This window comes from Pseudorasbora parva, chromosome 5 (genome assembly GCF_024679245.1).
Source record: "Pseudorasbora parva isolate DD20220531a chromosome 5, ASM2467924v1, whole genome shotgun sequence".
In the NCBI taxonomy this organism is placed as follows: domain Eukaryota; kingdom Metazoa; phylum Chordata; class Actinopteri; order Cypriniformes; family Gobionidae; genus Pseudorasbora; species Pseudorasbora parva.
Window position 1 is genome coordinate 3,685,129 of NC_090176.1, and position 19,665 is coordinate 3,704,793.

The window sequence follows — 19,665 nt, forward strand, 5'->3', positions numbered from 1 at the left end:
GGCTTCTACTCTTATTTACATGCTTTATCCCAAATTAAGAGCAACTTCCACATCCCGCTTGTGAAAACCTGGAGCCTCTTGGTCCTGGAACTATAACAATACTGCACAATGTTCTGGAAAGCTGGTGTAGTAGTCGCTTGTTGAGAAATCTTTGTGTGTAGGACCTGTTTAAATGCCTCATTAACTGAGCCACCTGAATGAGATGGAGAATTAGAAGAGAAAGCGAGTCATACCCCAGTGGCCTGTCGAAGTAGCCGCTCAGTGGATATCTTTGTGTGCTGGCCATGTGTAAATGCCAAGCCTTTTGTTGCCACTGAAGCAGAAGTAATGGGGCACACGAGAGATGGGCTTTAACAGCCCCAGTGGCCTAATGGATAAGGCACTGGCCTCCTAAGCCAGGGATTGTGGGTTCAAGTCCCATCTGGGGTGGGTTTACAGCAGAGTGGCGCAGCGGAAGCGTGCTGGGCCCATAACCCAGAGGTCGATGGATCGAAACCATCCTCTGCTAAGACCACTTTACTTATTTACGTGTCTTGTTCCTATTTGAAGAAGAGCTAATGCACTTCTATTCTGAAGCCATAATCATTTTCACCAGATATCATCTGTGACTGAGGACCACTTTGTGTGTGCCTAAACGCAAGTCCTATTGAAAACACCTGTGAATTGGAGCTCTTCTATGGCGAGCAGAGTTGCCCGGTGGCCTGGTAAATGAATTGTTCATCTGGATTACTTTGTGTGCTGGCCTTGATTAAATACCAAGCCTATTGTTGTCACGAAATCAGCAGTAAATGGGGCATACAAGGGCTTATTTTTGACAGCCCCATTGTCCTAATGGATAAGTCACTGGCCTCCTATGCCAATGTTTGTGGGTTCGAGTCCTGTCTAGGGTGATTTTCAGCAGAGTGGCGCAGCGGAAGCGTGCTGGGCCCTTAACCCAGAGGTCGATGGATCGAAACCATTCTCTGCTAAGTCTTCTTTACTTATGCAAATTCTCTTTCCCCACTTGAAGAAAAGCTGCCACAGGTCTATGCTAAAACCCTTTGTTGTTTTCATCTGTTCTCGTTTATGACAGAGGAGCACTTGATGTGTGCCTAAACACAAGTCCTTTCCAAAGCATCTGGGAACGGCGCATGTGACGCCAGGAGCAGAGTGGCGCAGCGGAAGCGTGCTGGGCCCATAACCCAGAGGTCGATGGATCGAAACCATCCTCTGCTAAGACTTTCTTTTTTTTTTACTTATATAATGCTCTGTTCCTTGCTGAAGAAAAGCTGCCTCTGCTCAAAGCTAAAAACCCTTTGTTGCTTTCACCTGATCTCATTAATGACTTTTCTGGCAGAGGCACTTCATGTGTTACTTCATGTGCACTTCATGTGTGCCTAAACGCAAGTCATTTTGAAAACACCTGTGAATTGGAGCTCTTCTATGGCGAGCAGAGTGGCCCGGTGGCCTGGTAAATGAATTGTTCATCTGGATTACTTTGTGGGCTGGCCTTGATTAAATACCAAGCCTATTGTTGTCACGGAATCAGCAGTAAATGGGGCATACAAGGGCTTATTTTTTACAGCCTCAGTGTCCTAATGGATAAGTCACTGGCCTCCTATGCCAATGTTTGTGGGTTCGAGTCCTGTCTAGGGTGGTTTTCAGCAGAGTGGCGCAGCGGAAGCGTGCTTGGCCCATAACCCAGAGGTCGATGGATCGAAACCATCCTCTGCTAAGTCTTCTTTACTTATGCAAATTCTCTGTCCCCACTTGAAGAAAAGCTGCCACAGGTCTATGCTAAAACCCTTTGTTGTTTTCATCTGTTCTCGTTTATGACAGAGGAGCACTTGATGTGTGCCTAAACACAAGTCCTTTCCAAAGCATCTGGGAACGGCGCATGTGTCGCCAGGAGCAGAGTGGCGCAGCGGAAGCGTGCTGGGCCCATAACCCAGAGGTCGATGGATCGAAACCATCCTCTGCTAAGACTTTCTCTTTTTTTTTACTTATATAATGCTCTGTTCCTTGCTGAAGAAAAGCTGCCTCTGCTCAAAGCTAAAAACCCTTTGTTGCTTTCACCTGATCTCATTAATGACTTTTCTGGCAGAGGCACTTCATGTGTTACTTCATGTGCACTTCATGTGTGCCTAAACGCAAGTCATTTTGAAAACACGTGTGAATGGGAGCTTTTCTATAAAAAGCAGAGTGGCGCAGCGGAAGCGTGCTGGGCCCATAACCCAGAGGTCGATGGATCGAAACCATCCTCTGCTAAGGCTTCTTCTCTTATTTACATGCTTTATCCCAAATTAAGAGCAACTTCCACATCCCGCTTGTGAAAACCTGGAGCCTCTTGGTCCTGGAACTATAACAATACTGCACAATGTTCTGGAAAGCTGGTGTAGTAGTCGCTTGTTGAGAAATCTTTGTGTGTAGGACCTGTTTAAATGCCTCATTAACTGAGCCACCTGAATGAGATGGAGAATTACAAGAGCAAGCGAGTCATACCCCAGTGGCCTGTCGAAGCAGCCGCTCAGTGGATCACTTTGTGTGCTGGCCATGTGTAAATGCCAAGCCTTTTGTTGTCACTGAAGCAGAAGTAATGGGGCACACGAGAGATGGGCTTTAACAGCCCCAGTGGCCTAATGGATAAGGCACTGGCCTCCTAAGCCAGGGATTGTGGGTTCGAGTCCCATCTGGGGTGGGTTTACAGCAGAGTGGCGCAGCGGAAGCGTGCTGGGCCCATAACCCAGAGGTCGATGGATCGAAACCATCCTCTGCTAAGACCACTTTACTTATTTACGTGTCTTGTTCCTATTTGAAGAAGAGCTAATGCACTTCTATTCTGAAGCCATAATCATTTTCACCAGATATCATCTGTGACTGAGGACCACTTTGTGTGTGCCTAAACACAAGTCCTATTGAAAACACCTGTGAATTGGAGCTCTTCTATGGCGAGCAGAGTGGCCCGGTGGCCTGGTAAATGAATTGTTCATCTGGATTACTTTGTGTGCTGGCCTTGATTAAATACCAAGCCTATTGTTGTCAGGGAAACAAGCAGTAAATGGGGCATACAAGGGCTTATTTTTGACAGCCCCAGTGTCCTAATGGATAAGTCACTGGCCTCCTATGCCAATGTTTGTGGGTTCGAGTCCTGTCTAGGGTGGTTTTCAGCAGAGTGGCGCAGCGGAAGCGTGCTGGGCCCATAACCCAGAGGTCGATGGATCGAAACCATCCTCTGCTAAGTCTTCTTTACTCATGCAAATTCTCTGTCCCCACTTGAAGAAAAGCTGCCACAGGTCTATGCTAAAACCCTTTGTTGTTTTCATCTGTTCTCGTTTATGACAGAGGAGCACTTGATGTGTGCCTAAACACAAGTCCTTTCCAAAGCATCTGGGAACGGCGCATGTGTCGCCAGGAGCAGAGTGGCGCAGCGGAAGCGTGCTGGGCCCATAACCCAGAGGTCGATGGATCGAAACAATCCTCTGCTAAGACTTTCTCTTTTTTTTTTTTTACTTATATAATGCTCTGTTCCTTGCTGAAGAAAAGCTGCCTCTGCTCAAAGCTAAAAACCCTTTGTTGCTTTCACCTGATCTCATTAATGACTTTTCTGGCAGAGGCACTTCATGTGTTACTTCATGTGCACTTCATGTGTGCCTAAACGCAAGTCATTTTGAAAACACCTGTGAATGGGAGCTTTTCTATAACAAGCAGAGTGGCGCAGCGGAAGCGTGCTGGGCCCATAACCCAGAGGTCGATGGATCGAAACCATCCTCTGCTAAGGCTTCTTCTCTTATTTACATGCTTTATCCCAAATTAAGAGCAACTTCCACATCCCGCTTGTGAAAACCTGGAGCCTCTTGGTCCTGGAACTATAACAATACTGCTCAATGTTCTGGAAAGCTGGTGTAGTAGTCGCTTGTTGAGAAATCTTTGTGTGTAGGACCTGTTTAAATGCCTCATTGACTGAGCCACCTGAATGAGATGGAGAATTAGAAGAGCAAGCGAGTCATACCCCAGTGGCCTGTCGAAGTAGCCGCTCAGTGGATATCTTTGTGTGCTGGCCATGTGTAAATGCCAAGCCTTTTGTTGCCACTGAAGCAGAAGTAATGGGGCACACGAGAGATGGGCTTTAACAGCCCCAGTGGCCTGATTGGATAAGGCACTGGCCTCCTAAGCCAGGGATTGTGGGTTCGAGTCCCATCTGGGGTGGGTTTACAACAGAGTGGCGCAGCGGAAGCGTGCTGGGCCCATAACCCAGAGGTCGATGGATCGAAACCATCCTCTGCTAAGACCACTTTACTTATTTACATGTCTTGTTCCTATTTGAAGAAGAGCTAATGCACTTCTATTCTGAAGCCATAATCATTTTCACCAGATATCATCTGTGACTGAGGACCACTTTGTGTGTGCCTAAACGCAAGTCCTATTGAAAACACCTGTGAATTGGAGCTCTTCTATGGCGAGCAGAGTGGCCCGGTGGCCTGGTAAATGAATTGTTCATCCGGATTACTTTGTGTGCTGGCCTTGATTAAATACCAAGCCTATTGTTGTCACGGAATCAGCAGTAAATGGGGCATACAAGGGCATATTTTTTACAGCCTCAGTGTCCTAATGGATAAGTCACTGGCCTCCTATGCCAATGTTTGTGGGTTCGAGTCCTGTCTAGGGTGGTTTTCAGCAGAGTGGCGCAGCGGAAGCGTGCTGGGCCCATAACCCAGAGGTCGATGGATCGAAACCATTCTCTGCTAAGTCTTCTTTACTTATGCAAATTCTCTGTCCCCACTTGAAGAAAAGCTGCCACAGGTCTATGCTAAAACCCTTTGTTGTTTTCATCTGTTCTCGTTTATGACAGAGGAGCACTTGATGTGTGCCTAAACACAAGTCCTTTCCAAAGCATCTGGGAACGGCGCATGTGTCGCCAGGAGCAGAGTGGCGCAGCGGAAGCGTGCTGGGCCCATAACCCAGAGGTCGATGGATCGAAACCATCCTCTGCTAAGACTTTCTTTTTTTTTTTTACTTATATAATGCTCTGTTCCTTGCTGAAGAAAAGCTGCCTCTGCTCAAAGCTAAAAACCCTTTGTTGCTTTCACCTTATCTCATTAATGACTTTTCTGGCAGAGGCACTTCATGTGTTACTTCATGTGCACTTCATGTGTGCCTAAACGCAAGTCATTTTGAAAACACCTGTGAATGGGAGCTTTTCTATAACAAGCAGAGTGGCGCAGCGGAAGCGTGCTGGGCCCATAACCCAGAGGTCGATGGATCGAAACCATCCTCTGCTAAGGCTTCTACTCTTATTTACATGCTTTATCCCAAATTAAGAGCAACTTCCACATCCCGCTTGTGAAAACCTGGAGCCTCTTGGTCCTGGAACTATAACAATACTGCACAATGTTCTGGAAAGCTGGTGTAGTAGTCGCTTGTTGAGAAATCTTTGTGTGTAGGACCTGTTTAAATGCCTCATTAACTGAGCCACCTGAATGAGATGGAGAATTAGAAGAGAAAGCGAGTCATACCCCAGTGGCCTGTCGAAGTAGCCGCTCAGTGGATATCTTTGTGTGCTGGCCATGTGTAAATGCCAAGCCTTTTGTTGCCACTGAAGCAGAAGTAATGGGGCACACGAGAGATGGGCTTTAACAGCCCCAGTGGCCTAATGGATAAGGCACTGGCCTCCTAAGCCAGGGATTGTGGGTTCAAGTCCCATCTGGGGTGGGTTTACAGCAGAGTGGCGAAGCGGAAGCGTGCTTGGCCCATAACCCAGAGGTCGATGGATCGAAACCATCCTGTGCTAAGACTTTCTTTTTTTTTTTTTTACTTATATAATGTTCTGTTCCTTGCTGAAGAAAAGCTGCCTCTGCTCAAAGCTAAAAACCCTTTGTTGCTTTCACCTGATCTCATTAATGACTTTTCTGGCAGAGGCACTTCATGTGTTACTTCATGTGCACTTCATGTGTGCCTAAACACAAGTCATTTTGAAAACACCTGTGAATGGGAGCTTTTCTATAACAAGCAGAGTGGCGCAGCGGAAGCGTGCTGGGCCCATAACCCAGAGGTCGATGGATCGAAACCATCCTCTGCTAAGGCTTCTTCTCTTATTTACATGCTTTATCCCAAATTAAGAGCAACTTCCACATCCCGCTTGTGAAAACCTGGAGCCTCTTGGTCCTGGAACTATAACAATACTGCACAATGTTCTGGAAAGCTGGTGTAGTAGTCGCTTGTTGAGAAATCTTTGTGTGTAGGACCTGTTTAAATGCCTCATTGACTGAGCCACCTGAATGAGATGGAGAATTAGAAGAGCAAGCGAGTCATACCCCAGTGGCCTGTCGAAGCAGCCGCTCAGTGGATATCTTTGTGTGCTGGCCATGTGTAAATGCCAAGCCTTTTGTTGCCACTGAAGCAGAAGTAATGGGGCACACGAGAGATGGGCTTTAACAGCCCCAGTGGCCTAATGGATAAGGCACTGGCCTCCTAAGCCAGGGATTGTGGGTTCGAGTCCCATCTGGGGTGGGTTTACAGCAGAGTGGCGCAGCGGAAGCGTGCTGGGCCCATAACCCAGAGGTCGATGGATCGAAACCATCCTCTGCTAAGACCACTTTACTTATTTACGTGTCTTGTTCCTATTTGAAGGAGAGCTAATGCACTTCTATTCTGAAGCCATAATCATTTTCACCAGATATCATCTGTGACTGAGGACCATTTTGTGTGTGCTTAAACGCAAGTTCTATTGAAAACACCTGTGAATTGGAGCTCTTCTATGGCGAGCAGAGTGGCCCGGTGGCCTGGCAAATGAATTGTTCATCTGGATTACTTTGTGTGCTGGCCTTGATTAAATACCAAGCCTATTGTTGTCACGGAATCAGCAGTAAATGGGGCATACAAGGGCTTATTTTTTACAGCCTCAGTGTCCTAATGGATAAGTCACTGGCCTCCTATGCCAATGTTTGTGGGTTCGAGTCCTGTCTAGGGTGCTTTTCAGCCGAGTGGCGCAGCGGAAGCGTGCTGGGCCCATAACCCAGAGGTCGATGGATCGAAACCATCCTCTGCTAAGTCTTCTTTACTTATGCAAATTCTCTGTCCCCACTTGAAGAAAAGTTGCCACAGGTCTATGCTAAAACCCTTTGCTGTTTTCATCTGTTCTCGTTTATGACAGAGGAGCACTTGATGTGTGCCTAAACACAAGTCCTTTCCAAAGCATCTGGGAATGGCGCATGTGTCGCCAGGAGCAGAGTGGCGCAGCGGAAGCGTGCTGGGCCCATAACCCAGAGGTCGATGGATCGAAACCATCCTCTGCTAAGACTTTCTTTTTTTTTTTTACTTATGTAATGCTCTGTTCCTTGCTGAAGAAAAGCTGCCTCTGCTCAAAGCTAAAAACCCTTTGTTGCTTTCACCTGATCTCATTAATGACTTTTCTGGCAGAGGCACTTCATGTGTTACTTCATGTGCACTTCATGTGTGCCTAAACGCAAGTCATTTTGAAAACACCTGTGAATGGGAGCTTTTCTATAACAAGCAGAGTGGCGCAGCGGAAGCGTGCTGGGCCCATAACCCAGAGGTCGATGGATCGAAACCATCCTCTGCTAAGTCTTCTTTACTTATGCAAATTCTCTGTCCCCACTTGAAGAAAAGCTGCCACAGGTCTATGCTAAAACCCTTTGTTGTTTTCATCTGTTCTCGTTTATGACAGAGGAGCACTTGATGTGTGCCTAAACACAAGTCCTTTCCAAAGCATCTGGGAACGGCGCATGTGTCGCCAGGAGCAGAGTGGCGCAGCGGAAGCGTGCTGGGCCCATAACCCAGAGGTCGATGGATCGAAACCATCCTCTGCTAAGACTTTCTTTTTTTTTTTTTTACTTATATAATGCTCTGTTCCTTGCTGAAGAAAAGCTGCCTCTGCTCAAAGCTAAAAACCCTTTGTTGCTTTCACCTGATCTCATTAATGACTTTTCTGGCAGAGGCACTTCATGTGTTACTTCATGTGCACTTCATATGTGCCTAAACGCAAGTCATTTTGAAAACACCTGTGAATGGGAGCTTTTCTATAACAAGCAGAGTGGCGCAGCGGAAGCGTGCTGGGCCCATAACCCAGAGGTCGATGGATCGAAACCATCCTCTGCTAAGGCTTCTACTCTTATTTACATGCTTTATCCCAAATTAAGAGCAATTTCCACATCCCGCTTGTGAAAACCTGGAGCCTCTTGGTCCTGGAACTATAACAATACTGCACAATGTTCTGGAAAACTGGTGTAGTAGTCGCTTGTTGAGAAATCTTTGTGTGTAGGACCTGTTTAAATGCCTCTTTAACTGAGCCACCTGAATGAGATGGAGAATTAGAAGAGCAAGCGAGTCATACCCCAGGGGCCTGTCGAAGCAGCCGCTCAGTGGATCACTTTGTGTGCTGGCCATGTGTTAATGCCAAGCCTTTTGTTGTCACTGAAGCAGAAGTAATGGGGCACACGAGAGATGGGCTTTAACAGCCCCAGTGGCCTAATGGATAAGGCACTGGCCTCCTAAGCCAGGGATTGTGGGTTCGAGTCCCATCTGGGGTGGGTTTACAGCAGAGTGGCGCAGCGGAAGCGTGCTGGGCCCATAACCCAGAGGTCGATGGATCGAAACCATCCTCTGCTAAGACCACTTTACTTATTTACGTGTCTTGTTCCTATTTGAAGAAGAGCTAATGCACTTCTATTCTGAAGCCATAATCATTTTCACCAGATATCATCTGTGACTGAGGACCACTTTGTGTGTGCCTAAACGCAAGTCCTATTGAAAACACCTGTGAATTGGAGCTCTTCTATGGCGAGCAGAGTGGCCCGGTGGCCTGGTAAATGAATTGTTCATCTGGATTACTTTGTGTGCTGGCCTTGATTAAATACCAAGCCTATTGTTGTCACGGAATCAGCAGTAAATGGGGCATACAAGGGCTTATTTTTTACAGCCTCAGTGGCCTAATGGATAAGTCACTGGCCTCCTATGCCAATGTTTGTGGGTGCGATTCCTGTCTAGGGTGGTTTTCAGCAGAGTTGCGCAGCGGAAGCGTGCTGGGCCCATAACCCAGAGGTCGATGGATCGAAACCATCCTCTGCTAAGTCTTCTTTACTTATGCAAATTCTCTGTCCCCACTTGAAGAAAAGCTGCCACAGGTCTATGCTAAAACCCTTTGTTGTTTTCATCTGTTCTCGTTTATGACAGAGGAGCACTTGATGTGTGCCTAAACACAAGTCCTTTCCAAAGCATCTGGGAACGGCGAATGTGTCGCCAGGAGCAGAGTGGCGCAGCGGAAGCGTGCTGGGCCCATAACCCAGAGGTCGATGGATCGAAACCATCCTCTGCTAAGACTTTCTTTTTTTTTTTTTACTTATATAATGCTCTGTTCCTTGCTGAAGAAAAGCTGCCTCTGCTCAAAGCTAAAAACCCTTTGTTGCTTTCACCTGATCTCATTAATGACTTTTCTGGCAGAGGCACTTCATGTGTTACTTCATGTGCACTTCATATGTGCCTAAACGCAAGTCATTTTGAAAACACCTGTGAATGGGAGCTTTTCTATAACAAGCAGAGTGGCGCAGCGGAAGCGTGCTGGGCCCATAACCCAGAGGTCGATGGATCGAAACCATCCTCTGCTAAGGCTTCTACTCTTATTTACATGCTTTATCCCAAATTAAGAGCAACTTCCACATCCCGCTTGTGAAAACCTGGAGCCTCTTGGTCCTGGAACTATAACAATACTGCACAATGTTCTGGAAAGCTGGTGTAGTAGTCGCTTGTTGAGAAATCTTTGTGTGTAGGACCTGTTTAAATGCCTCTTTAACTGAGCCACCTGAATGAGATGGAGAATTAGAAGAGCAAGCGAGTCATACCCCAGTGGCCTGTCGAAGCAGCCGCTCAGTGGATCACTTTGTGTGCTGGCCATGTGTTAATGCCAAGCCTTTTGTTGTCACTGAAGCAGAAGTAATGGGGCACACGAGAGATGGACTTTAACAGCCCCAGTGGCCTAATGGATAAGGCACTGGCCTCCTAAGCCAGGGATTGTGGGTTCGAGTCCCATCTGGGGTGGGTTTACAGCAGAGTGGCGCAGCGGAAGCGTGCTGGGCCCATAACCCAGAGGTCGATGGATCGAAACCATCCTCTGCTAAGACCACTTTACTTATTTACGTGTCTTGTTCCTATTTGAAGAAGAGCTAATGCACTTCTATTCTGAAGCCATAATCATTTTCACCAGATATCATCTGTGACTGAGGACCACTTTGTGTGTGCCTAAACGCAAGTCCTATTGAAAACACCTGTGAATTGGAGCTCTTCTATGGCGTGCAGAGTGGCCCGGTGGCCTGGTAAATGAATTGTTCATCTGGATTACTTTGTGTGCTGGCCTTGATTAAATACCAAGCCTATTGTTGTCACGGAATCAGCAGTAAATGGGGCATACAAGGGCTTATTTTTTACAGCCTCAGTGGCCTAATGGATAAGTCACTGGCCTCCTATGCCAATGTTTGTGGGTTCGAGTCCTGTCTAGGGTGGTTTTCAGCAGAGTGGCGCAGCGGAAGCGTGCTGGGCCCATAACCCAGAGGTCGATGGATCGAAACCATCCTCTGCTAAGTCTTCTTTACTTATGCAAATTCTCTGTCCCCACTTGAAGAAAAGCTGCCACAGGTCTATGCTAAAACCCTTTGTTGTTTTCATCTGTTCTCGTTTATGACAGAGGAGCACTTGATGTGTGCCTAAACACAAGTCCTTTCCAAAGCATCTGGGAACGGCGAATGTGTCGCCAGGAGCAGAGTGGCGCAGCGGAAGCGTGCTGGGCCCATAACCCAGAGGTCGATGGATCGAAACCATCCTCTGCTAAGACTTTCTTATTTTTTTTTTTACTTATATAATGCTCTGTTCCTTGCTGAAGAAAAGCTGCCTCTGCTCAAAGCTAAAAACCCTTTGTTGCTTTCACCTGATCTCATCAATGACTTTTCTGGCAGAGGCACTTCATGTGTTACTTCATGTGTGCCTAAACGCAAGTCATTTTGAAAACACCTGTGAATGGGAGCTTTTCTATAACAAGCAGAGTGGCGCAGCGGAAGCGTGCTGGGCCCATAACCCAGAGGTCGATGGATCGAAACCATCCTCTGCTAAGGCTTCTACTCTTATTTACATGCTTTATCCCAAATTAAGAGCAACTTCCACATCCCGCTTGTGAAAACCTGGAGCCTCTTGGTCCTGGAACTATAACAATACTGCACAATGTTCTGGAAAGCTGGTGTAGTAGTCGCTTGTTGAGAAATCTTTGTGTGTAGGACCTGTTTAAATGCCTCTTTAAATGAGCCACCTGAATGAGATGGAGAATTAGAAGAGCAAGCGAGTCATACCCCAGTGGCCTGTCGAAGCAGCCGCTCAGTGGATCACTTTGTGTGCTGGCCATGTGTTAATGCCAAGCCTTTTGTTGTCACTGAAGCAGAAGTAATGGGGCACACGAGAGATGGGCTTTAACAGCCCCAGTGGCCTTATGGATAAGGCACTGGCCTCCTAAGCCAGGGATTGTGGGTTCGAGTCCCATCTGGGGTGGGTTTACAGCAGAGTGGCGCAGCGGAAGCGTGCTGGGCCCATAACCCAGAGGTCGATGGATCGAAACCATCCTCTGCTAAGACCACTTTACTTATTTACGTGTCTTGTTCCTATTTGAAGAAGAGCTAATGCACTTCTATTCTGAAGCCATAATCATTTTCACCAGATATCATCTGTGACTGAGGACCACTTTGTGTGTGCCTAAACGCAAGTCCTATTGAAAACACCTGTGAATTGGAGCTCTTCTATGGCGTGCAGAGTGGCCCGGTGGCCTGGTAAATGAATTGTTCATCTGGATTACTTTGTGTGCTGGCCTTGATTAAATACCAAGCCTATTGTTGTCACGGAATCAGCAGTAAATGGGGCATACAAGGGCTTATTTTTTACAGCCTCAGTGGCCTAATGGATAAGTCACTGGCCTCCTATGCCAATGTTTGTGGGTTCGAGTCCTGTCTAGGGTGGTTTTCAGCAGAGTGGCGCAGCGGAAGCGTGCTGGGCCCATAACCCAGAGGTCGATGGATCGAAACCATCCTCTGCTAAGTCTTCTTTACTTATGCAAATTCTCTGTCCCCACTTGAAGAAAAGCTGCCACAGGTCTATGCTAAAACCCTTTGTTGTTTTCATCTGTTCTCGTTTATGACAGAGGAGCACTTGATGTGTGCCTAAACACAAGTCCTTTCCAAAGCATCTGGGAACGGCGAATGTGTCGCCAGGAGCAGAGTGGCGCAGTGGAAGCGTGCTGGGCCCATAACCCAGAGGTCGATGGATCGAAACCATCCTCTGCTAAGACTTTCTTTTTTTTTTTTTTACTTATATAATGCTCTGTTCCTTGCTAAAGAAAAGCTGCCTCTGCTCAAAGCTAAAAACCCTTTGTTGCTTTCACCTGATCTCATTAATGACTTTTCTGGCAGAGGCACTTCATGTGTTACTTCATGTGTGCCTAAACGCAAGTCATTTTGAAAACACCTGTGAATGGGAGCTTTTCTATAACAAGCAGAGTGGCGCAGCGGAAGCGTGCTGGGCCCATAACCCAGAGGTCGATGGATTGAAACCATCCTCTGCTAAGGCTTCTTCTCTTATTTACATGCTTTATCCCAAATTAAGAGCAACTTCCACATCCCGCTTGTGAAAACCTGGAGCCTCTTGGTCCTGGAACTATAACAATACTGCACAATGTTCTGGAAAGCTGGTGTAGTAGTCGCTTGTTGAGAAATCTTTGTGTGTAGGACCTGTTTAAATGCCTCATTAACTGAGCCACCTGAATGAGATGGAGAATTAGAAGAGCAAGCGAGTCATACCCCAGTGGCCTGTCGAAGTAGCCGCTCAGTGGTTATCTTTGTGTGCTGGCCATGTGTAAATGCCAAGCCTTTTGTTGCCACTGAAGCAGAAGTAATGGGGCACACGAGAGATGGGCTTTAACAGCCCCAGTGGCCTAATGGATAAGGCACTGGCCTCCTAAGCCAGGGATTGTGGGTTCGAGTCCCATCTGGGGTGGGTTTACAGCAGAGTGGCGCAGCGGAAGCGTGCTGGGCCCATAACCCAGAGGTCGATGGATCGAAACCATCCTCTGCTAAGACCACTTTACTTATTTACGTGTCTTGTTCCTATTTGAAGAAGAGCTAATTCACTTCTATTCTGAAGCCATAATCATTTTCACCAGATATCATCTGTGACTGAGGACCACTTTGTGTGTGCCTAAACGCAAGTCCTATTGAAAACACCTGTGAATTGGAGCTCTTCTATGGCGAGCAGAGTGGCCCGGTGGCCTGGTAAATGAATTGTTCATCTGGATTACTTTGTGTGCTGGCCTTGATTAAATACCAAGCCTATTGTTGTCACGGAATCAGCAGTAAATGGGGCATACAAGGGCTTATTTTTTACAGCCTCAGTGTCCTAATGGATAAGTCACTGGCCTCCTATGCCAATGTTTGTGGGTTCGAGTCCTGTCTAGGGTGGTTTTCAGCAGAGTGGCGCAGCGGAAGCGTGCTGGGCCCATAACCCAGAGGTCGATGGATCGAAACATCCTCTGCTAAGTCTTCTTTACTTATGCAAATTCTCTGTCCCCACTTGAAGAAAAGCTGCCACAGGTCTATGCTAAAACCCTTTGCTGTTTTCATCTGTTCTCGATTATGACAGAGGAGCACTTGATGTGTGCCTAAACACAAGTCCTTTCCAAAGCATCTGGGAATGGCGCATGTGTCGCCAGGAGCAGAGTGGCGCAGCGGAAGCGTGCTGGGCCCATAACCCAGAGGTCGATGGATCGAAACCATCCTCTGCTAAGACTTTCTTTTTTTTTTTTACTTATATAATGCTCTGTTCCTTGCTGAAGAAAAGCTGCCTCTGCTCAAAGCTAAAAACCCTTTGTTGCTTTCACCTGATCTCATTAATGACTTTTCTGGCAGAGGCACTTCATGTGTTACTTCATGTGTGCCTAAACGCAAGTAATTTTGAAAACACCTGTGAATGGGAGCTTTTCTATAACAAGCAGAGTGGCGCAGCGGAAGCGTGCTGGGCCCATAACCCAGAGGTCGATGGATCGAAACCATCCTCTGCTAAGGCTTCTTCTCTTATTTACATGCTTTATCCCAAATTAAGAGCAACTTCCACATCCCGCTTGTGAAAACCTGGAGCCTCTTGGTCCTGGAACTATAACAATACTGCACAATGTTCTGGAAAGCTGGTGTAGTAGTCGCTTGTTGAGAAATCTTTGTGTGTAGGACCTGTTTAAATGCCTCATTAACTGAGCCACCTGAATGAGATGGAGAATTAGAAGAGCAAGCGAGTCATACCCCAGTGGCCTGTCGAAGCAGCCGCTCAGTGGATCACTTTGTGTGCTGGCCATGTGTTAATGCCAAGCCTTTTGTTGTCACTGAAGCAGAAGTAATGGGGCACACGAGAGATGGGCTTTAACAGCCCCAGTGGCCTAATGGATAAGGCACTGGCCTCCTAAGCCAGGGATTGTGGGTTCGAGTCCCATCTGGGGTGGGTTTACAGCAGAGTGGCGCAGCGGAAGCGTGCTGGGCCCATAACCCAGAGGTCGATGGATCAAAACCATCCTCTGCTAAGACCACTTTACTTATTTACGTGTCTTGTTCCTATTTGAAGAAGAGCTAATGCACTTTTATTCTGAAGCCATAATCATTTTCACCAGATATCATCTGTGACTGAGGACCACTTTGTGTGTGCCTAAACGCAAGTCCTATTGAAAACACCTGTGAATTGGAGCTCTTCTATGGCGAGCAGAGTGGCCCGGTGGCCTGGTAAATGAATTGTTAATCTGGATTACTTTGTGTGCTGGCCTTGATTAAATACAAAGCCTATTGTTGTCACGGAATCAGCAGTAAATGGGGCATACAAGGGCTTATTTTTGACAGCCCCAGTGTCCTAATGGATAAGTCACTGGCCTCCTATGCCAATGTTTGTGGGTTCGAGTCCTGTCTAGGGTGGTTTTCAGCAGAGTGGCGCAGCGGAACCGTGCTGGGCCCATAACCCAGAGGTCGATGGATCGAAACCATCCTCTGCTAAGTCTTCTTTACTTATGCAAATTCTCTGTCCCCACTTGAAGAAAAGCTGCCACAGGTCTATGCTAAAACCCTTTGTTGTTTTCATCTGTTCTCGTTTATGACAGAGGAGCACTTGATGTGTGCCTAAACACAAGTCCTTTCCAAAGCATCTGGGAACGGCGCATGTGTCGCCAGGAGCAGAGTGGCGCAGCGGAAGCGTGCTGGGCCCATAACCCAGAGGTCGATGGATCGAAACCATCCTCTGCTAAGACTTTCTTTTTTTTTTTTTTACTTATATAATGCTCTGTTCCTTGCTGAAGAAAAGCTGCCTCTGCTCAAAGCTAAAAACCCTTTGTTGCTTTCACCTGATCTCATTAATGACTTTTCTGGCAGAGGCACTTCATGTGTTACTTCATGTGTGCCTAAACGCAAGTCATTTTGAAAACACCTGTGAATGGGAGCTTTTCTATAACAAGCAGAGTGGCGCAGCGGAAGCGTGCTGGGCCCATAACCCAGAGGTCGATGGATTGAAACCATCCTCTGCTAAGGCTTCTTCTCTTATTTACATGCTTTATCCCAAATTAAGAGCAACTTCCACATCCCGCTTGTGAAAACCTGGAGCCTCTTGGTCCTGGAACTATAACAATACTGCACAATGTTCTGGAAAGCTGGTGTAGTAGTCGCTTGTTGAGAAATCTTTGTGTGTAGGACCTGTTTAAATGCCTCATTAACTGAGCCACCTGAATGAGATGGAGAATTAGAAGAGCAAGCGAGTCATACCCCAGTGGCCTGTCGAAGTAGCCGCTCAGTGGATATCTTTGTGTGCTGGCCATGTGTAAATGCCAAGCCTTTTGTTGCCACTGAAGCAGAAGTAATGGGGCACACGAGAGATGGGCTTTAACAGCCCCAGTGGCCTAATGGATAAGGCACTGGCCTCCTAAGCCAGGGATTGTGGGTTCGAGTCCCATCTGGGGTGGGTTTACAGCAGAGTGGCGCAGCGGAAGCGTGCTGGGCCCATAACCCAGAGGTCGATGGATCGAAACCATCCTCTGCTAAGACCACTTTACTTATTTACGTGTCTTGTTCCTATTTGAAGAAGAGCTAATGCACTTCTATTCTGAAGCCATAATCATTTTCACCAGATATCATCTGTGACTGAGGACCACTTTGTGTGTGCCTAAACGCAAGTCCTATTGAAAACACCTGTGAATTGGAGCTCTTCTATGGCGAGCAGAGTGGCCCTGTGGCCTGGTAAATGAATTGTTCATCTGGATTACTTTGTGTGCTGGCCTTGATTAAATACCAAGCCTATTGTTGTCACGGAATCAGCAGTAAATGGGGCATACAAGGGCTTATTTTTTACAGCCTCAGTGTCCTAATGGATAAGTCACTGGCCTCCTATGCCAATGTTTGTGGGTTCGAGTCCTGTCTAGGGTGGTTTTCAGCAGAGTGGCGCAGCGGAAGCGTGCTGGGCCCATAACCCAGAGGTCGATGGATCGAAACATCCTCTGCTAAGTCTTCTTTACTTATGCAAATTCTCTGTCCCCACTTGAAGAAAAGCTGCCACAGGTCTATGCTAAAACCCTTTGCTGTTTTCATCTGTTCTCGATTATGACAGAGGAGCACTTGATGTGTGCCTAAACACAAGTCCTTTCCAAAGCATCTGGGAATGGCGCATGTGTCGCCAGGAGCAGAGTGGCGCAGCGGAAGCGTGCTGGGCCCATAACCCAGAGGTCGATGGATCGAAACCATCCTCTGCTAAGACTTTCTTTTTTTTTTTACTTATATAATGCTCTGTTCCTTGCTGAAGAAAAGCTGCCTCTGCTCAAAGCTAAAAACCCTTTGTTGCTTTCACCTGATCTCATTAATGACTTTTCTGGCAGAGGCACTTCATGTGTTACTTCATGTGCACTTCATGTGTGCCTAAACGCAAGTAATTTTGAAAACACCTGTGAATGGGAGCTTTTCTATAACAAGCAGAGTGGCGCAGCGGAAGCGTGCTGGGCCCATAACCCAGAGGTCGATGGATCGAAACCATCCTCTGCTAAGGCTTCTTCTCTTATTTACATGCTTTATCCCAAATTAAGAGCAACTTCCACATCCCGCTTGTGAAAACCTGGAGCCTCTTGGTCCTGGAACTATAACAATACTGCACAATGTTCTGGAAAGCTGGTGTAGTAGTCGCTTGTTGAGAAATCTTTGTGTGTAGGACCTGTTTAAATGCCTCATTAACTGAGCCACCTGAATGAGATGGAGAATTAGAAGAGCAAGCGAGTCATACCCCAGTGGCCTGTCGAAGCAGCCGCTCAGTGGATCACTTTGTGTGCTGGCCATGTGTTAATGCCAAGCCTTTTGTTGTCACTGAAGCAGAAGTAATGGGGCACACGAGAGATGGGCTTTAACAGCCCCAGTGGCCTAATGGATAAGGCACTGGCCTCCTAAGCCAGGGATTGTGGGTTCGAGTCCCGTCTGGGGTGGGTTTACAGCAGAGTGGCGCAGCGGAAGCGTGCTGGGCCCATAACCCAGAGGTCGATGGATCGAAACCATCCTCTGCTAAGACCACTTTACTTATTTACGTGTCTTGTTCCTATTTGAAGAAGAGCTAATGCACTTTTATTCTGAAGCCATAATCATTTTCACCAGATATCATCTGTGACTGAGGACCACTTTGTGTGTGCCTAAACGCAAGTCCTATTGAAAACACCTGTGAATTGGAGCTCTTCTATGGCGAGCAGAGTGGCCCGGTGGCCTGGTAAATGAATTGTTAATCTGGATTACTTTGTGTGCTGGCCTTGATTAAATACCAAGCCTATTGTTGTCACGGAATCAGCAGTAAATGGGGCATACAAGGGCTTATTTTTGACAGCCCCAGTGTCCTAATGGATAAGTCACTGGCCTCCTATGCCAATGTTTGTGGGTTCGAGTCCTGTCTAGGGTGGTTTTCAGCAGAGTGGCGCAGCGGAAGCGTGCTGGGCCCATAACCCAGAGGTCGATGGATCGAAACCATCCTCTGCTAAGTCTTCTTTACTTATGCAAATTCTCTGTCCCCACTTGAAGAAAAGCTGCCACAGGTCTATGCTAAAACCCTTTGTTGTTTTCATCTGTTCTCGTTTATGACAGAGGAGCACTTGATGTGTGCCTAAACACAAGTCCTTTCCAAAGCATCTGGGAATGGCGCATGTGTCGCCAGGAGCAGAGTGGCGCAGCGGAAGCGTGCTGGGCCCATAACCCAGAGGTCGATGGATCGAAACCATCCTCTGCTAAGACTTTCTTTTTTTTTTTTTTTACTTATATAATGCTCTGTTCCTTGCTGAAGAAAAGCTGCCTCTGCTCAAAGCTAAAAACCCTTTGTTGCTTTCACCTGATCTCATTAATGACTTTTCTGGCAGAGGCACTTCATGTGTTACTTCATGTGCACTTCATGTGTGCCTAAACGCAAGTCATTTTGAAAACACCTGTGAATGGGAGCTTTTCTATAACAAGCAGAGTGGCGCAGCGGAAGCGTGCTGGGCCCATAACCCAGAGGTCGATGGATCGAAACCATCCTCTGCTAAGGCTTCTACTCTTATTTACATGCTTTATCCTAAATTAAGAGCAACTTCCACATCCCGCTTGTGAAAACCTGGAGCCTCTTGGTCCTGGAACTATAACAATACTGCACAATGTTCTGGAAAGCTGGTGTAGTAGTCGCTTGTTGAGAAATCTTTGTGTGTAGGACCTGTTTAAATGCCTCTTTAACTGAGCCACCTGAATGAGATGGAGAATTAGAAGAGCAAGCGAGTCATACCCCAGTTGCCTGTCGAAGCAGCCGCTCAGTGGATCACTTTGTGTGCTGGCCATGTGTAAATGCCAAGCCTTTTGTTGTCACTGAAGCAGAAGTAATGGGGCACACGAGAGATGGGCTTTAACAGCCCCAGTGGCCTAATGGATAAGGCACTGGCCTCCTAAGCCAGGGATTGTGGGTTCGAGTCCCATCTGGGGTGGGTTTACAGCAGAGTGGCGCAGCGGAAGCGTGCTGGGCCCATAACCCAGAGGTCGATGGATCGAAACCATCCTCTGCTAAGACCACTTTACTTATTTACGTGTCTTGTTCCTATTTGAAGAATAGCTAATGCACTTTTATTCTGAAGCCATAATCATTTTCACCAGATATCATCTGTGACTGAGGACCACTTTGTGTGTGCCTAAACGCAAGTCCTATTGAAAACACCTGTGAATTGGAGCTCTTCTATGGCGAGCAGAGTGGCCCGGTGGCCTGGTAAATGAATTGTTCATCTGGATTACTTTGTGTGCTGGCCTTGATTAAATACCAAGCCTATTGTTGTCACGGAATCAGCAGTAAATGGGGCATACAAGGGCTTATTTTTTACAGCCTCAGTGTCCTAATGGATAAGTCACTGGCCTCCTATGCCAATGTTTGTGGGTTCGAGTCCTGTCTAGGGTGGTTTTCAGCAGAGTGGCGCAGCGGAAGCGTGCTGGCCCATAACCCAGAGGTCGATGGATCGAAACCATCCTCTGCTAAGTCTTCTTTACTTATGCAAATTCTCTGTCCCCACTTGAAGAAAAGCTGCCACAGGTCTATGCTAAAACCCTTTGTTGTTTTAATCTGTTCTCGTTTATGACAGAGGAGCACTTGATG

The 19,665-nt window shown here is 47.0% G+C and overlaps 13 non-coding genes across 13 annotated transcripts; all 13 read left to right on the forward strand.

Moving 5' to 3' along the window:
• Nucleotides 1-356: 356 nt before the first annotated feature.
• Nucleotides 357-429, forward strand: trnar-ccu (transfer RNA arginine (anticodon CCU)). The gene has a single exon. It is a non-coding gene; the product is annotated as a tRNA-Arg (tRNA).
• Nucleotides 430-2,604: 2,175 nt separating this feature from the next.
• Nucleotides 2,605-2,677, forward strand: trnar-ccu (transfer RNA arginine (anticodon CCU)). The gene has a single exon. It is a non-coding gene; the product is annotated as a tRNA-Arg (tRNA).
• Nucleotides 2,678-4,111: 1,434 nt separating this feature from the next.
• Nucleotides 4,112-4,185, forward strand: trnar-ccu (transfer RNA arginine (anticodon CCU)). Its single transcript has one exon. It is a non-coding gene; the product is annotated as a tRNA-Arg (tRNA).
• A 1,430-nt stretch (nucleotides 4,186-5,615) lies between these two features.
• Nucleotides 5,616-5,688, forward strand: trnar-ccu (transfer RNA arginine (anticodon CCU)). The gene has a single exon. It is a non-coding gene; the product is annotated as a tRNA-Arg (tRNA).
• A 725-nt stretch (nucleotides 5,689-6,413) lies between these two features.
• Nucleotides 6,414-6,486, forward strand: trnar-ccu (transfer RNA arginine (anticodon CCU)). Its single transcript has one exon. It is a non-coding gene; the product is annotated as a tRNA-Arg (tRNA).
• A 1,966-nt stretch (nucleotides 6,487-8,452) lies between these two features.
• On the forward strand, nucleotides 8,453-8,525 carry trnar-ccu (transfer RNA arginine (anticodon CCU)). The gene has a single exon. It is a non-coding gene; the product is annotated as a tRNA-Arg (tRNA).
• A 1,431-nt stretch (nucleotides 8,526-9,956) lies between these two features.
• trnar-ccu (transfer RNA arginine (anticodon CCU)) lies at nucleotides 9,957-10,029 on the forward strand. Its single transcript has one exon. It is a non-coding gene; the product is annotated as a tRNA-Arg (tRNA).
• A 1,421-nt stretch (nucleotides 10,030-11,450) lies between these two features.
• trnar-ccu (transfer RNA arginine (anticodon CCU)) lies at nucleotides 11,451-11,523 on the forward strand. The gene has a single exon. It is a non-coding gene; the product is annotated as a tRNA-Arg (tRNA).
• Nucleotides 11,524-12,944: 1,421 nt separating this feature from the next.
• Nucleotides 12,945-13,017, forward strand: trnar-ccu (transfer RNA arginine (anticodon CCU)). Its single transcript has one exon. It is a non-coding gene; the product is annotated as a tRNA-Arg (tRNA).
• A 1,418-nt stretch (nucleotides 13,018-14,435) lies between these two features.
• On the forward strand, nucleotides 14,436-14,508 carry trnar-ccu (transfer RNA arginine (anticodon CCU)). Its single transcript has one exon. It is a non-coding gene; the product is annotated as a tRNA-Arg (tRNA).
• Nucleotides 14,509-15,929: 1,421 nt separating this feature from the next.
• trnar-ccu (transfer RNA arginine (anticodon CCU)) lies at nucleotides 15,930-16,002 on the forward strand. Its single transcript has one exon. It is a non-coding gene; the product is annotated as a tRNA-Arg (tRNA).
• Nucleotides 16,003-17,430: 1,428 nt separating this feature from the next.
• Nucleotides 17,431-17,503, forward strand: trnar-ccu (transfer RNA arginine (anticodon CCU)). Its single transcript has one exon. It is a non-coding gene; the product is annotated as a tRNA-Arg (tRNA).
• A 1,433-nt stretch (nucleotides 17,504-18,936) lies between these two features.
• On the forward strand, nucleotides 18,937-19,009 carry trnar-ccu (transfer RNA arginine (anticodon CCU)). The gene has a single exon. It is a non-coding gene; the product is annotated as a tRNA-Arg (tRNA).
• Nucleotides 19,010-19,665: the final 656 nt, after the last annotated feature.